The 17,127-nt window shown below is 41.6% G+C and overlaps 1 long non-coding RNA gene across 1 annotated transcript in view; it reads left to right on the plus strand.

The window, feature by feature from the left end:
- Nucleotides 1-16: 16 nt before the first annotated feature.
- Nucleotides 17-17,127, plus strand: part of LOC114596463 (uncharacterized) — a 333,985-nt gene continuing 316,874 nt past the window's right edge. Inside the window, exons 1-2 of the long non-coding RNA XR_003706534.2 lie at nt 17-509; nt 4,359-4,593. This is a non-coding gene — a long non-coding RNA (uncharacterized LOC114596463). The remainder of the gene's footprint in view (nt 510-4,358; nt 4,594-17,127) is intronic.

Consider the following 17,127-nt stretch of genomic DNA (forward strand, 5'->3'; position numbering starts at 1 on the left):
CCACCACCACCAAGGACGCCTCCTGCAGCCCGAGCGCTCTCGCCTGTGGCGCATAGAAAGGCGCGAACTGGCGGGCGGGAAAAAGTGGGGTTTCGCTTCCCTCCCTGCGCTGGCCGCAGGCTGAGGAGAATGTGTGGGTCCCAAGAAGGAGGGATACTTTACGCGGGGACTTTCTGAGGCAGTAACCGCCGCCACCGCCAAGCGGCCAGCAACAACCTCGGTTCGCCAGTATCAAAACGCCCTGTAAAAACGACCCTCCAAATTCCGCAGTAGGGAAATATAGGCCTCTCAAAAAGGCCAAAAAACAGCGAGCGAACTTTAGAGTTCTCCAGAACTTTTGGGCGAGGAAGGAAAGGAAAAAATCCGGCCCCATTCGATATTTTCGATATTAACAAGCGCGCGCGCCACACCGTCGCTTGAGGTGCTTGCTGTTCACCTCAGAGCGAGCCCTTACCTTATCCCTCCCACCCACAAGAAGCGCCCTGTAATCTTAACAGGAATATGGAAAGGTTTGTTTTCTTTCTGCCTTCCGAAGAGCGGCTTCTTTAAGCCTATGTGTGTTAGGAAATTGAGGAACAGCAGCGGAGGGGGGGGGCAGGGCCTTGGCTTAGCCCAGCATGAGTAGGAGTGGACACTTGACCTCAGAGAGAGCCTCCCGCTTTGGATGGAAAGGGGTTGAACTGGTGGGCAGAGGCCGCCCGGAAAGATGGGGGTACAGCGGTTTCTACAGTTAAAGAGGTGTGGTGGCTCCAGCTCGCCAGAAGCCGCACATTCTGCCTGGAAGTTTTTCCCCCATCCCAGAACTGAACTTTCTCCTGCTTGGCATGAAACTCCTGAAAGGATGGAATTGCTTGTGTTTTCTGAGAGACTTCTTCCAGGAAGGCTCGAGCAGCAGCTTCCAGGGAGGCCTTGCTATTAAATAAGAGAAAGGCAGCCCATGAGTACAATTCCTAGGCCTGGTCCACAGACCCAGCAGAATGAGGCGGTAGGTAGCTTTATACGACTTCATTCTGCAAGTGGGGGAGAACATTTTCTGATGTTCTTCTGCCCTGTAACGTTATCAGGCCAGGGAGTGTAGACCACCCAAGGAAATACTGAAAAATAACACACAAGCACCCTTTAAAGTGCTGCAGTTTATTCTAGCGCTTCAGAAGCTCAGCACCTCATTCCCACGTCACACCCCATTCTGCTGCCCTTGTGGGGTTGGTGGTTAGAATGTCAGGATAGTGGGACCAGGTTCATTTTCTCACTCGGCCGTACAGTTAACTGGGTGACCTTTGGAGCCATCATGGTTTCTCATTCTGATTTGCTTCTCAACCTCGGATGAAATGGAGAGGGGGGAAATGAAGAGGTTTGAGAACCATGCACATCACCCTGAGCTTCTTGTAGTCTGGGTAAGATATAAATGCGTATGTAGTCTAGACCCTAGTGCCAAACAAAGTGCCTTCTATTGCTTTCCACCGGACAGCAGTGATAAATGACGTAGAGAGATAAATAGAGAGAGGACTGTCCTTTTAATTTCTGGTTTGAATTGATCTTTCCTCTCTCCCCTGGGAGAACAACCCACAGGAATCAGTGGAGAAATCTAAGATTTTAACCTATCCATGGCTGGGCACCAGATGTTCCCCAACCCCAAACAATAGATAGCAGCAAAGACAAGAGTCTCTGCTCTTCTTTCTACCTAGGGCGGGATAGCGGGAGGAACTAGCGACTGAGCATTTGAAATCATAATCCATCTGTGTACAAGACGTTGGAGGACTTGTCGGGGAGAGCTGGATTTGGGCTAGGTGGAAGTCCTGTGTGAGGGCAATATAAGCATTTCCAAGTACCATTATTCCAGTGGGAGAAATAAGCTTAAATATCTTTCGCTGGAATCAATAGAACTTAAGTAGGGTTATTGTATTGGTGTTCACAAGCAATACAACAAGGTAAAGTGTTGATGGATGGAAGTGTAGTGCTTTCAGGATTTTAGAGTAACAGACCATAATGGATATGTGATATAATTGCACACAGTCGTTTGAAAGAAGGAACCTATGTGGGGCTGCAGTATTGTTTGTGCAATACGGATAAATCTTTTTAAAATTAGGGCCGGACATCTGGCGATTCTAAATTAGATGCAGCAAAGAATATATATATATATATATATATATATATATATATATATATATATATATATATATATATATATGCAGGTTTTGGTGTCCTCGGGTATCTTCCCGTGTAAAAGTTGGGGTGTCTAGGCGACGTTTCGACGAGGTCTCACTCGTCATCTTCAGGCTGGTGCTTTCGGCTTCTTGTTACTGGAACAGAGCAGGATCTCAGTGTTTGAGTTCCTATAAATACTGTTGAGGAGGTATGGTCTGGGCAGAGAGGAAGTTCCCAGGCTAGTGTGCCTTTTCTTCTTTTGTTCCTTAATTGCTTGAGGGATATCTTGAGTGATTTCTTGAGTGATATCCTGAGTACCACTTAGGTGGGTCATTAGGTGTGGATTAGTTGCTAAAGCCTTTGTGTCTTGACCTCTTGAACTTTGTGAAGAGTTTTTCTGAGAAGATGGGTGTACTACATTTAGTTGTGCTCTGGCTTGGCTTCGTGTATAGGGGCGAGCTGTGGTTTTGTGGCCTGTGCCAGCCAGATCTGTGTAGGGATTGCAGGGGGGTGCAGCATCCGGAGGTGCCACCATGGTTTGGCTACTGGATGGTGTCTGTAATTTATCTGTGGAGAGGGTCTGGGTTTGGGTCTGGTGTGGTTGATTGGTGATGGCGTTCTGTGTGCCTCTGGATCTGGTGTCAGTTTTTGTGGGGAGGGCTAATTTTCAGATGTCTGGCAAGCGGGATGTGTCGTCACGCTTGTTCATGTTGTGAGGGTGTTTCTCTATCTCGATGGCTTCCATGATTATTCTCTTGTGGTGATGTTCCATGTTAGAGAGCAATTTGGAATCTGCAAAATTAATTTCGTGTCCTGTTTCTTTCATGTGTTGGAAGAGAGAGGAAGTTTTTTCTTCTTTTTTGACGGCATTCTTGTGTTCTGCGATACGTGCATTTATTCGTCTGTTTGTTTGTCCAATGTACGTGGCTGGGCAGACTTTGCAGGGTATTTCATAGACCCCTTGGTTTTCCAACTGGATTTTATCCTTGGGGTTTCTGAGGATATTGGCTATTTTTTGGTTGGCGCAAAAGGCTGTTTTGATATTGTGTTTATGGAGGATTTTGCTAATTTTATCTGTAGTGCCCTTGATATAAGGAAGGAGGGCCATGCCATTGTTTTCTTCTGTGTCTTGGTTTTTTTTATACACGAAGCCAAGCCAGAGCACAACTAAATGTAGTACACCCATCTTCTCAGAAAAACTCTTCACAAAGTTCAAGAGGTCAAGACACAAAGGCTTTAGCAACTAATCCACACCTAATGACCCACCTAAGTGGTACTCAGGATATCACTCAAGAAATCACTCAAGATATCCCTCAAGCAATTAAGGAACAAAAGAAGAAAAGGCACACTAGCCTGGGAACTTCCTCTCTGCCCAGACCATACCTCCTCAACAGTATTTATAGGAACTCAAACACTGAGATCCTGCTCTGTTCCAGTAACAAGAAGCCGAAAGCACCAGCCTGAAGATGACGAGTGAGACCTCGTCGAAACGTCGCCTAGACACCCCAACTTTTACACGGGAAGATACCCGAGGACACCAAAACCTGCATTCCTGTACCCGTGAAAATCTACGAAAGCAAATATATATATATATATATATATATGATGGAAAGTAATAATAATAAATGCACCTTGATGTTTGAGTGATTATAACAAGCTTTCAGTTTCTCTATTAAACTAAAAACATATTTATCTTCTTAAATTAGTGCCAGATAGATTTGAAAGAATGCATGCGTTGACTATCTCTAATGCGCTTGTATTCAGAAATATAAGTGTTTAAAATTCCCCAGTTGGGTCATTTTGAAGTGGCTGCCCATTTCTCAGCCAGGAAGAATGTGAGAAATTACATCTCAATGTCCATGGCCTTGACCAATAAGTGTGGGAGGCCCATTTTGCTCAACATGTCTCTGGTGAGCACCAACCTACTAGCTTACCCTCTGAGCTGGGGTATATGACAGCAGGCTCCAGTGAACTCCTCTCATGCTCCTCCACCTATGGAATCCTGTACTGACGCCAAGCCTCTGCAGTTTACTGCATTGCAGTTTACAGATACTCCTGTGCAGGAGACCTCTGTAGGGTCACTGTTCTGCAAACTTCTCTCCTAGTTCCTGTAGTGTCAGAAGTTCACAGTGACTTTACTAGGGATGAAGAAGAGTGCACCTCTGAAGACCTATGTGAAATTTATTCTGGCGTTTATGCATTGCATTTCTCAGATCAAGTGGCTGCCTGATGCACTTAAGACTCATGGCTGCAAATGGGATCGCTCCTGGCCACTTCCAAGAATCCTAAACTAACTGTATCCATGTACTTTCTACGTACGTGAATGATATGCCAGCAAACAGCCCTGCCCCTAGTGATCTGAGTTCCTCAGACAGTGGTGCAGAATAAGCTACTGTATACATCATGGAGACTACAACTTAAAGCGGTTTTGGAAGGATCAGATAGATGGTAAGGAGTTGCTGTTTTTATTAAACTGCAGTGACCATTTTGTGCACTTCTGATTGATGCGCTTTTGCCGACATGCTGGTTCCGGCCCTGGAAGTGGGCAGAATGGGGAAGGGTGGAAGCAGAACAGGAACAGGAACAGGAAAGGGCTGATGCACAACCACTTATGCACTCAGTGGCCCGGAACGCAACCCCTGTGCAAACAGGGAATTGTCTGTATAAATAATGTAAATTTTAAAAAACATTTTTAAAATATAAAATTAATATAAATTATTTAACACCTGAATTCCGTAGGAACAGGAACACTGAGCTAGTCGTGTAGAGAACTTTTATGATACCCCAAAACAAACACATGTTCATCAGGTCTGACACACCAACACCGGGGGTTAGGAAGCACACAGAAGGTTCATTCTATACACCTGATGTTGGGATGACACAGTCATGTACAATCCAGCCCTAGAACTATGCTTAAGACCATTTGGGCCATTCAGTGAAAATGGGGTTTAGCAGCCACACCATACAGTGACTTGTAACCCCTTGTATACAGTCACAGGCAATGTGATGATTGTGAAAAGCGATCATGACCCACTCCTAAAATCATGTCAAAGGGCATCATTCCATAACAGCACTTTCGGAGGGCATCCTAAAAGGAGGCAGGACGTGCAGTGAAAAAGGGGGAGGGGCACATGCCACGTTTTTGAATGACAGATGGTACATGCCTTATATTCTTCTCACTTTTCAGTGTGTTAGCCAATGAATGAAGTCAAGAGCTGTGATTGGCAAGTGGTAGAGAGCAACTTCATACAATCGTGAAAGGAAGACCCCAAAATAGCTTCAGAATGACTCAGAAAGTTACTTCTCCAGCCACTGGAGAAGGAATTTCCATATTCGTTTTGAAGCCAGTTTGGGATTTATCTTGGCATATGTGTCGTTCTAGAATTCTTTCTAGATTTAGATAATAAAGATTGCCTGCTTCATTTTGAAGGGACTTCCTGCTTCATTTTTAAGCAATGCTTTTTTCTGCATTTTCTTGGCTATAGAGAAGTGATTGTTGCCCAGAAGAAAATAACAGAAAATCCCAGTATTTTAGTGTAGCTGTGACTGGGGAGTAGTATGTCCACTCAAAAAGGAAAAGGTAGCAGTGAAGAGAGAAGCTCATTCTTTTTCTAAGGTTTAATTTCGTGCAAAAATATATATGCAATTTTCAACATTTCTTTTTACACTGTAAACAAATCACCCTGCTAATACAAATGTGCACCGTTAGTATATCCAGATTGTGTATTTGCAGTATGGTGGTTGAGAATGTGTGGGTTACATCAGCCTTGAAAAGTAGCCTCATGTTGCTATGTTACTATTGGGGTTGGAGTTCTTAGAGAGGACAGTGGACTGTATTCAATGTAAACACTAAGGTTAAAGTTCTGTCAGTGCAAGGATTTCACGTTGTGTGACAGAACATTCTCCCGTGCTAAATCTGTTCTCGGTGTTCATCTAGCCCCCACAAGCAGATGGGGACAGTGTGGAGCGCACATGGGGTGAGGAGGGGGGGGGGAATGCCCTTGTGCTAGCACTAATCCTTGCAAAACGTTAATTGAATACCATGCAGTGTATAGCGATTTTGCAATGTGCTTCAGTGTTGTTATCCAGTCTCTTGATGGAATGTATGACTCTCCAAATGTCATTGGGCTCCAATTGCCACCAGCCCTGTCTAGCATGGCTGGTGATCAGGGATGATGGGATTAGCAATCAATAACCTCTGGAGGGCAAGATATTCCCTGGTCTATGGGAAAAAATAACCTTGTAGCTAAATATCAGCAACTAGAATGTTCTTAACCAGATGCAGTTCTGCTTGCTTTTGGTTGGCCGGATGAAGATAGTGGCTTAGGTTGAGTTTATTTGAATTAATGCTGAATTTGTTAATTTCAATTTTGATGTATTGGGTCTAGTTTGGAATGGTGTTTTTTTTTTTTTATGTGGTGTTATTACTTATCTGTTAGTCACCTTGAGTTTCCTTGGAAAACAAGGTAGGGTGAAATTATTTTTTTAAAGAAAATAAATACAAGTTTCAGCTCTGTGATTCTAAAAGGGAGTCATGGAGGTCAGAATGGAACAGAACATATATGCAAAAGCTGATTTGTAGGACAGCTAAAAGAAAAATTACAATTTAAGTAGATTTGAGCTACGGTTTGAACATATACTTTACAAGTTCTATTTTTGGGATGGACTACACGTTTAAAATAATCATTTGTTTTTAAAAAAACAACTGGTGCTGAATATTATGTTTCCCCCAACAGAAATAAATTAAAGGAATCTAATTGAAGAAGTATACAACAGTGGTTAATATGTTGCTACTTGAAAAAGAGATGTTGCAACTTATAATCTTCTTTTATGGGTTTATGTTGTTAAATGTTTAATCAGGCATGTGAATGTATTCAGGTGTTAAAACATTCTATTAGCTATGAAAATTGCACTATTATTTACTGAGCTGTTTGTGATACATTGTTGTCGGGTTTTAGCTCTCTATAGAACCTGTTTAATTCTCCCTTTAACTAACTTTCTTTCTCTTTCTTTCTTTCTGAAAGACTTAAGAGAGGAAAAACTAGAATAGATGAGCTAGGTCAAGAGTTAAATATTTTTTCAATTACAAATTTATTTTATTTCTCTCTTTTTTTTTTAGAAATAGGAAAAGGGAAAACAAATGTGCTATACTCTTAATACTTGTTTTAAGGACAGGACCATAAGTACTAAGGCAAGGACGTCATCCATCACAATGTTATGGTCCTGGGATCAAACCCCTTTTAGGGATGGGAAACCCACATCCTTCCAGCTTTTGTTGGGACTCCAGCTCTCACCAGGTCCAGCATCCCATAAGTTAGCTTCTGTGTGGCAAAGCTGGGCTGCACAGATAGAGATAGATATAACTTTATTCGCATCAGCCGATGGCCATAGCAATGATAAAACATTACAATATACACAGAAAAAGGAAATTTAGTATAAAAGCACAGTTTAGGGTCCTGAATACAGTCAGATAGTGGCCCTTATTCTGATTGCCCCTGCTAAGAACCTAGCAGCCTTTGCTGTTATCTGCTCTGTTTGGTCTGACAGGAGAAAGGACACTGTGGCAGTGGTTGTGCGTCCTGGGATGGTCACTATGAGTGAGGTGATGATCTCGTTCCTCAGGTCTTTGTAGAGAGTACAAGAGAGGAGGTCATGAGCCACTGTTTTGGTGCTACCGTCTCCACAGGAGCAAAGGCGTTTCTCATGCAGGATCTTTTGGAATCGGCCCTCAAGTACCGCAGATGGCAAGACATTCAGTCTTGCGAGTGTGAAAGCACGTCTGTATTTTGGGATAGCTAGTTTGTGCAGGCCAGAGAATCAAAATGGGAAGACGGAAATTCATCATACCGTGGGCAGAATTTCCTTATAGTGGCCAGGTTGTTCTGATATCTTTTAGACGTTGGCAAATTAGACTGTATGCTTCGGTAAGGCCCATAGTGAGTAGATCTTGTGGGGATAGGCCCCAAGAGTGGAGTTTTTGGTGGACAGTTTTAAGCCAGGAACTTTTGTGGTAGTCTTGAAGTACTAGGGATAATAAACCAGGGGGGGTTAAGTTTAGGCGGAGCCAGAAGTAAAAAGTTCTTTGCCAAATCTGTACTTGTACTGAGGGGAGAGTTGCCTCTAGGCGCAATGATGCGTTTGGGGCACAGGGCAGAACAGAAAAAAATCTGCCTTAAGAACTTTGATTGAACAGTTTCCTAAGTGCCAAGGGTGCTGGTTTAGTTGGAGTGGTCTTGGAGATTTTGCATGCAGAACAGTGGAAAACATGGGTTAAAGGGGCAAACCTCATTGCTAACATGTTTAACAAAGCCCCTGTGGTTTTTAAACAGCAAAGCTGTTTCACAAGGAAGGAATTCAAAGCAGGCAGGCGGGAGGGAAATGTGCAGAGTGTTTAACTCACAGGTACAGATTTTTAAACTTGTGAGCAGAGGTTTTGGGATTGCCTAGAACAGGGAAATGGAAGGCAGAGAAATGATTATTAATCCACCATCACTTCTCCAGTCCAAATTGCCTCCCTCTAAAGCGGCTTTCTGGGACGCGGGTGGCGCTATGGGTAAAAGCCTCAGCGCCTAGGGCTTGCCGATCGAAAGGTCGGCGGTTCGAATCCCTGCGGCGGGGTGTGCTCCTGTTGTTCAGTCCCAGCGCCTGCCAACCTAGCAGTTCAAAAGCACTCCCGGGTGCAAGTAGATAAATAGGGACCGCTTACTAGCAGGAAGGTAAACGGTGTTTCCGTGTGCGGCTCTGGCTCGCCAGAGCAGCTTCGTCACGCTGGCCACGTGACCCGGAAGTGTCTCCGGACAGCGCTAGCCCCCGGCCTCTTGAGTGAGATGGGCACACAACCCTAGAGTCTGTCAAGACTGCCCGTACGGGCAGGGGTACCTTTACCTTTACCTTTAAAGCGGCTTTTTAAAAATTTTGCACCTCCATTCACATATTAATCTCCATATCAGAAGAAATAACAGTAAAGGTGTGCTTTCTCCTTTTGCTTTCCTATTCCCTTTAGCTTAGGGCCGTAAATTCCCACTGTTCTTTTGTAGACAGTAGAACAACTATTTTAGTCTATTTAAAAAAACATTTGTTCTCTTTTTAAATTTTTCACTCCAAACAGGAAACAAAATAGAAGTTTAATTTTAGTTTTCTCTCATTGTAAAACAGTTCTTAGCATCTTTATTTAACTTTGGTAAAGAACCCTTTATAATCAATATATTTATTTTTTCAGATTACAGTAATATTTATATGAAAAGAGCATGATAAATACTATAATTCAATTTTATTCGGCGTATAAGACTCCATAATGTTCTATTGTATGCAATTTGATTCTTCAAGGAATAGCCTCTACAGTTTAACTTATAGTTTACTATATATGCAAGAAGGGTAGAGAGAAACAACTCTGGATGTATGGCACACATACACACAGACCGGCAAATTACATGTCATGCTGTGATTTGTTGAAGTGGTGTACGTATAAATGTATCCTTAGATGGTACATGGAAAAGGCTTAGTGATTCATTGGCCAATACTAATTAATCCAGAGTAAAGTGCCTGTGATTTTGGATTGGATTATGGCCCTTTCTCTCAACCAGACTCCAGACTTGACCGAATCCTCAGTTTAATAAAATAAAATTGTAAGAAAAAAAAGACTGTTTAAGTATGTACTCTGCCTTACCCAAGTTAGACCTGTATTTACTCGTTTCGAACTTGGCCAAGAAATGACTATCTTTGCATATGAGGATCAGGTCAGATCAAAGGCATTGTGTACCATATCCTGCCTTGTCCTGTATACAGCTCTCTTCAGGATAGATTCTTCTGTTCATTTCATAAATTTCCAGAAGGTCAACCAAATAATTTCAAAATTTGATGGTTGCTGGCTGATGTGAACTGGCAGCAAGAAATTTACAGGCTACTTTTTTTTAATCCAAAACATTTAATTCAAATGATTTGGGGAAAGTCATTACTTGTTTGACTAACTTTTAAGTTTTGATCATTTGCAATTCTGAACTTCGGTATGTTTCAACTTACTCTTGGATTGGAGATTTTCTTTTTTCTTTTTTTGGTGATTTATACTATAATGGACATTGGTTGCAAACGATAAAAATCCAACTGACTACTAGGCAGTAAGCAAATATTTTAAACGACTTAAGATAGATCTCAAGTTATTTTTGAGACTACAGAATTCACTTTGACAAGAGAAATAATTTTGGTGCCTTTTTAATTCAATTGTAAACATTAACATTTCTCCCGATGACCACTCAATCTGATGTCAGAGAGAAATAAGTGTATATGGCATATAATCAAAAATTGGGGGCAAGGGGTAAAATTGGAGAACAGGGAGCATGAATGGTGCGGTATGTGCAGCATGTACACACACAAAAAGGGGAGAGTGTTAGATCATGACAAAGAAGAGAAAATTGGTCCTACACCCTGTAGTTAATGTGACAACACGTAGTTAATGTGTACTTAATGACTCAGAGTCTTTTGGCTCATTTTTCTCACCATTTGAAGATGTCACTTGTTTTATACATAGCCGTGTAGCCTAAGATTAACTTCATTCCGAAATGGATGCAGACTACAAATCATAGGTCTTTAGAGGAGAAAAGAGTGAGATGGGAGACATATAGATTAAATATATGTACATTGCACATGTACATTGCACACTATATAATTAGGCTCTCAAGAGACGGGATGTTTGATGGGAATGTTTGGGAGCTAAGTTCTTTAGGGCTGTATTTGCCTGGGTCTGAGCACTTGACATTCCTTCCTACTGAGCTGAAGCTATTCAGCTCCTACCTGGCTCAAACAGAGGCTTCGTGGGCCACTTGTTTGAATCCACCAGCGGTGATTATCTTGCTCAGGATTTGTTTGCAATTTGTTTAATAGTTGAAGCTCTGTTTTCAGTACCTGCAAGTGATCCAGTTTCACTAAATCCAACTTCTCAAGCCCCTCATGTAAAATCGTATGCAAAAAGTAAGAGTGGAATGGACAAAGAAGAGAGGAAAACCTTTCTTTCTCTTGAGGTTGGACATTGTAGGCTCCCTCCCCACTCCCTAAATGCCTAAAAGTGCCTCTGAACTGTTCATCACAATGCAAAGCTCAGTTGGGGCGGGGGTGACACTAAAGGCAAAAGTTACAGGAGCTGCATCCTTTCTCACTGCTTCAGAACATTTTAAAAAAATGCAAACGCAACACGCTGGCTAATAACTGTTAGTAAATATATAATCGGTATAACGTTTGAAGTGAATAAGCCACTTCAAAACAATATATATATCATACAACACATCTCACAAAATATACAAGTAACTGCAAGTTGTTGTATGTATCAGAGTCAAACAAAGATACAAACAACCAGTTTGTTTGTTCTGAACATTTAGAGGCACAGGCATGATATGTGGCAATCCTAACCATCACATCCCACTTTATGCTAACAGTACTTTGGTGAACACTAACAGCAGAATCATCTAGGAATTACGGTAATTCCCACCATGGTCAGTGGAGCTTACTCCATAGTAAGTATATTCCAGGTTGCAGCTTAAATAAATACATAGCTCAATGCTTTGCCTGTTGAAGTAATGTGGGCTTTCTGTTCCTATATTTTATTTTAAAAGATTGCACTTGTCTCTAGCACAGCAGCACAATTCACCCCCCTTTTTATATATAAAAAAGGCAATCAGGTAGTAAACTTCCTATCTCTGTCTCTCTCTGTGTATAATTTGTCCAAACTTAGTTCAAGGCAGGGCTGAGATTTTGGCCCTAAACCAATCTCCCTTGGAATCCTTTTCCCTCTCAAAAATCACCTCTCTCTTTGACCCAATATTTGCTGCCTGCTGTTCCATATGTTGCCCTGCTTTGAATTGTTCCCCTTCCCCCTCCATCTTCCAGACTGCTCATATTTGCAAAGACAAAAGGAAGAACAAATTTAATAACAAACAAAATGCTACATACATTGTTGATTCAGACAGCGCATAGGGGTTGATTGAGACCAGAACTGCAGTCCTAAATGCATGTTTAGCAGAGTAAGCACCGTTGAGCACAGTGGAACTTACTTCTGAGCAAATATTCATAGGGTTCTGCTGGTAGTTAGAAATCAATTTAGAAAAGTAGTCAAAGTTTAAGACCTGCTTATCGCAATGAGAACTGAGTACAACTAACCAAGTCATAGTGACCCACAGTGAAATTAACTAGTGGTACTCACTGCCACAAGCTTGTGGAGGTGGAAAATAGATCTGACCCACATGTGAGTAACAAAAAGAATTAGATGGGTGCCTAGATTCAAAATCCAGGGCTTTGCATACTCTCCAGTAGGGTTAAAAACACTCTGAGTTAACCAGCAGCATACTGTGGAATATAGGTTGTTAAACCTTTTTACATATCTTGTTTAGTCTACCTTAAAGCTCTTGTCCTATCTCTTTAACACTTTAGCAATGACCACATACTATTAAGTAAGTTTAAAAGTTTTACTGACTAAATCCAGAAAAAAAGCTTTACTTACTAAATCCAAAGGTTTGGTTCATGTGTAATTCCTTTCAGCAGCAAGGGGAACACAAGTAGAATATTCTTGAGTGCAAAAGGCAGATTATAAGGTAGTTTCAAGCATGAGGTTTGAACTTTGGAGCAAGTTCAGACACTTGGCTGGGAGTGAGAGAAAGGAAAAGAAGCAGCTTCACTTCCTCCTTCAGACAGAAGAAGGGGTGTGACCTAGCTGTGTCTAGAAGCAGACTTCTCTGGTCTTAACCCCTTCATGCACTAACAAGCGCTTGTGCATTTTTATGTTTGACTGCAATTTCCCACAGAGCTGTTGTGAGATATATATATATATATATATATATATATATATATATATATATGGATCATACCAATGAATGGAGGGCAGATCTATCAACAGTTATTACTCATGGTAGCTGAGGACCAAAAGTGGATAGTCTGTTACATAGTTTGCCCTCACATAGTTGGTTTTTAAGAATTAAGTAGCTTGTACAGTTCCAAGCCAATTGGACTGCAGCAGGGGAAAGGGGTCTTAACTGGAATTCTGTGAATGGGTCATCCACAATGTGAGGAATGTTCCTATTGTCTTTGACAATAGCAGGTGTGGTTTGTGTGTTTTTCTAATTGGGACCACAGTGCACGCAGAGTTAATGTCGCCTTCCCTCCCCCATCACAGATGACAAATTTCAGGGTAATGCGATCATCTTAATGGCTTAATAAGTCATACCTGATACCTTAAAAAATTTCAAGCTAAGGTTTTTAGAGAACACATGTACACTTAAGACAAAAAAGCAAACAAAAAACAAAACCAACCTGCAAAGGATTTATACAAAACCAGCTAATAGTGTGTCAAGAAGAATGCAAATATGAAGATACAATTTATTTTTCAAGCATAATTTCTTACACAGAGTGTTATGTACAGAAGCGAAGAACAAAAATAAAGCACATATAAAGTTAAGTAATCTATGTTTTAAAATGTCAGTACAGAACAAACACATAGATTGCCTTTCTATGACATTATAATCAATTTTCCAGCAGCGCTTTGTCTCCATATCTATTAAGAATGCCTTTAAAGGGAAAACTGGAAGAAACTACAGCATATTCTGTATTTACCTCTTATTAACCTTATTTCCTAGACCTCTCTTGACTCAAAATTACCTGTAACTATGTGATAATATTTAATGTGTTCAAAGCTATTCTTAATTCCTTATATGCTGTTTCAAGAGGCTGTAGTCCCTAATTTCATTAATTAAGCATTGTCTTACTAGTCACCATGTATATATCTTCCCTGTAGCTGTGTTGTTGTTTTTTAGAAAAAAAAGAAAACAAACCAATGTTCTTTCTTCTTTAAAATGTCCACAACTTTTTATTGGCTGAGAAGTTGTGTTTTTTAAAACAAGTTTCTCCTTTAGGGGCAAAGGTTTAAGTGCTTGAAAAGCTTGTGATAGAATCACACCTCTGCCAACAGCAGAGGTACATAAAGCATAATTATAATGGTGATATAAAGCAATTCTGCAGAGAAAAAGTATGCGTAGAAAAATGTGTTGACTTCCGAATTCCCATACAGTCATGCCTTGGAAGTCGAACGGAATCCGTTCCAAAATGGCACTGCTTCTGACTGGCTGCAGGAAGCTCCTGCAGCCAATCGGAAGCTGCGACAGATGTTCGGGTTCCAAAGAACGTTCACAAACTGGAACAATCACTTCCGGGGTTGTGCTGTTTGGGAGCCAAAACGTTTGACTCGCAAGGCGTTCGACTTCCGAGGTGTGACTGTACTATACTTTAATCTTTTCTCGCTTTTTCCTCAAAGTGAATCAGCAGGACCTGGCTCCTGCCACTAGTAAATCTAGTTATATCCATAGGTTTGTGCTAGCATGAGCCACTGAACCTTGAAATACAGGAAATCATATGCATATAGGGGTTTGAGTTGCAGTCCTTATTGGAGTTCAGGGATTACAACTGAAGTCTTATTATGTGTACATCTGACAGTTAAGGTGGATTCAATACATCCTACTATCACATGTTTTTTCCTGTCATCCACATGACATTGCCCTCATCCAACTGGCAGCCTGCAATCATCCCTCGCCATTTAATTTGGATTTTCCTGATCAGCGGATAATGCAATAAAGGGGAGGGGGAATCTTTACATTAAATTTCTTATTACTCAAGTGTGGAAGTGCATTGTGTGGGTTTAATTTTCATAAACATGTTGAGTGTAATCTTATCCCCAGACTTTATACTCCTGTTCGCTCATATCCTGAGCACAACCTAGCCATTTTCTTTCCGTAAGCCCAAAGGGAAATACCTATTTTGACTGGTTGTTGCTGAAGGCTCTTTTTCGGTATTATTATTTTTTTAAGTTGTTTTGTGCAAACCTGCTCTTGCACAAAACAGCTGAATTAAAAGTCATAGTGAAATTGGCCCTTGCAGGTACAGGTGGCAGGAAAGGAAAAGAGGAAAGGAAAATTTTAAAGATGCTGTTTTGTAAATAGAAATAAACACGTTGTTCAAAAATATTATATGCTCAAGTGTGAAACATGCATGAAACTTGGGTTTTGGTGAAAGTTGGTTGTTGTTGTATTCCACATGTACACAGGTAAAAACACTTGTGTGAATGCAGACCACAATAGACCTCAGGTTTCTGGAACTTCCACAGGGAAGGGAAGTGGTAGCTGTGGGGAGGGGACAACATATAGTGAGATTACATCTAATCAAGCAACATTCACTAGTGTGGACAGGAAACACTGAGATAGATAGTGTGTGGCTAAAAGTCCACAAAAAAACACATGGAAAAATAGGATCTGTGCAACATACATGTGTACTAACATCTTGGTGCATTCGCACATTGCACAGCAGTCTGGGGACAGTGATAAACCTTGTCCTTGGAGCCTCCCCCCACAAGAGACTAGACACCAAGGTATGGGTTCAAATTAGGCCACAACTTTATTGAATTTCAGATGTAGGAAACTTGGCACTGGCCTTGGAAGGTATCCCTCTCAACCCACCGGGGGCTGAGGATGTGCAGGGCAAACAGGTGCCATGTGAGGGAACTGTAAAGTGTGAACTTACACAGCGTGCCCACGCACTGTACCTAAGTTGGGAGTTTGACCTACTTGTTGCCGCTCTAGGGCCAGTGACTCCCACAAACACCCTTTAATGGGCCCTTCAAAGGCTGCCGCATGGGGGTGCATGAGATGCTTCCCCCCAAACTCGAAGATAGACTAAAGGATACCTAACAAGGCCCAAAAACCGCCAAAGTTGTGACGAATTGCTACGGAGAAGCCAAAACCTGCCAATGCAGGGGAAATTCCATCCCGGTTCTGAATACAGCAACCATCTTACGACCATATCAGCGCCCGCTGACCTAGAACGCAAAAGGTTAAGCTGCAAAAGAAGAAAAAAGAGAGAAGAAAGGAGAATTTAATTTTTTAGGGAGGTCTGGTGGGTGATCCTGGAAGAGAAGGAAGAAGAGTGAGCATTGGCCAAGGGATCGGCCCCTGTACGTGTCCCAGGCCACACCCCTGCCAGCAGCCCATAGGCCTGCCAGGCAGGGGCGGGCTAAAGACACCCTGTTACCAGGTGGGTGGCACCCGGCCAGGTAGACCCCGTGCAGGGTTGCAAACTCCACCCACCTGTTGGGAGGGGGTGAGCGGGAATTGCATGTCCATTGCTCCCTCAGAGTACACTGTCATAGTGAAGCCAGGATGCCTGGGACTGCAGGATTTTCTGAAGAGGAAGCAGTGTGATTTGAGATAGATGGAAGGGAAACTATGGTTGCATTCACATGAAATGTCAAAACAGGTGTGCTATGGAAATGAGCAGGCACTCACTCTTCTCCTTTCCCCTTCCTCCATACATGAGAAGATCAGAAGCTTTCACACCTGGCTTGTAGCAAAACTATAGTGTACTGTTTTGTCCAAACCCAGAAAACTGGTTTGCAAAAACCACAATTTGCTTGTAAATCAGCATCACAAGTCATGGTTTGATCCTTCTTTCTGAATTCTGTCTAGTGGTTCGCCCTGAATTTTTATAAGTCAAGGATTGGTAAAGGTGAATCAAAATTAGAGATAACAATTTTAAGTGTCGGTTTTGTGTATAATATTTTAGCTATAAATCATGTAGGTAATCATGTGCCATGTATTCATATTAATTTCATTTGATTGCTATATCTTTCTTTCTTTCTTTCTTTCTTTCTTTCTTTCTTTCTTTCTTTCTTTCTTTCTTGGTAACTCCAGTATTAGAATTGATTAGCTATAGCTTCTTTAGGTCAATTTTAATATATCTTGTTTCTTTCCATTTCTGATCAAAACAGCTTTGTCTCATTTGAATATGTAAGGCAGGGTACATTTATTAACCTACTTAGTTATAATGCCATCATATACGCCCAAGGTTAAATTTAAAAGTTGAATTGAAGATGGGTTATTGAGAGAGAGAGAGAGAGAGAGAAAGAGAGAGAGAGAGAGAGAAGCTTAGGCTTTTAGTTTTGATTTCTTATTGATTTTC

This window comes from Podarcis muralis, chromosome 4 (genome assembly GCF_964188315.1).
Source record: "Podarcis muralis chromosome 4, rPodMur119.hap1.1, whole genome shotgun sequence".
Taxonomy (NCBI): Eukaryota; Metazoa; Chordata; class Lepidosauria; order Squamata; family Lacertidae; genus Podarcis; species Podarcis muralis.